This window comes from Fulmarus glacialis, unplaced genomic scaffold (assembly GCF_000690835.1).
Source record: "Fulmarus glacialis isolate BGI_N327 unplaced genomic scaffold, ASM69083v1 scaffold11417, whole genome shotgun sequence".
In the NCBI taxonomy this organism is placed as follows: domain Eukaryota; kingdom Metazoa; phylum Chordata; class Aves; order Procellariiformes; family Procellariidae; genus Fulmarus; species Fulmarus glacialis.
The window spans coordinates 40056-41070 of NW_009221309.1; positions in this window are offsets into that span (position 1 = coordinate 40056).

Genomic DNA, 1015 nt, shown 5'->3' on the forward strand with positions numbered 1-1015 from the left:
AGAAGATGCCACCTCCATCCCCACAAGAAGCAGCGCCACACCACTCAGCTTTTTGGGGGGGACCTGTGTGTGAGCAGGCTGTGCCCCCCCATCACTTCCCACCTTCTGACTCCCTGAATATGTTTTTGGTCTTGGAAACTGATCTTCAGCTCCCAGTTTTGTTAATTCTGCAATCCAAAACGTGCTCCAAATGCAAAATTTCAGTCCCAGCTATGCCACGAGAAAGGTGTCTAAGCGGAGTCTGACCTTAAATAGGTTTTTAAGTGGTTTTTTCCTTTTTTAGTCAGGAGCGAGGAACCAATGCTCCAGAGGACTTGGGCTTCCCCAGCACTTGCACGCTGTCAGGGCTGAGCTGCACAAGCCTCATCAGAGTGGAAAGAGAAATCCCCGTGCTCAGGTAGGCATTGAAACAGCTAATAAACGTCAACACCGAGGAAGCCCAGGCTGCTTTTGAAACTGTCTCATGTCAGTGCTTGAGTTTTTAATCCCATCTGAGATACTAACGTGTTCAAATTAGACTTGTTAGCCAAGTTAGGTGAAAAGGACACAGGCACCTTGTGCAACTGTGGGCAAGAGCAGCCAATGCAGACGTGTGCGAATCACACTCAAACGTCCTCAGAAACACCCTGGTAGGTTCCCCGTGGTGAAATCTGAGTTGCCTGAGCAAACCACTGTCGTGTGCTCAGAAAATAGGCAACAACAAGAAAAATGGCAGGTGAGCATTTGCACGAAGATCCTGTAAAAGCTGTTTGTGTGCTGTAGCCGTGGCAAGTAGCTCTATTAATTAGCAGTGACGTTAATAACCGTGTATAAAGCTGGTGCTAGATCAAGCTCCTTTGATGGGCAGAAAAGCAATGTGAGCCATGAGCACACTGACTAAGATAGAAAGGGGTTGGTGGGGGTTTTTTTGCTTGTTTTATTTATTAGGGAATTTAAAATAATGGCCGATGGGGAAAAGTGAGTGCAATTATTCTGGGGTTTGTGATTTTTTTTTTTTTTTTTTTTTTTTTTTTTT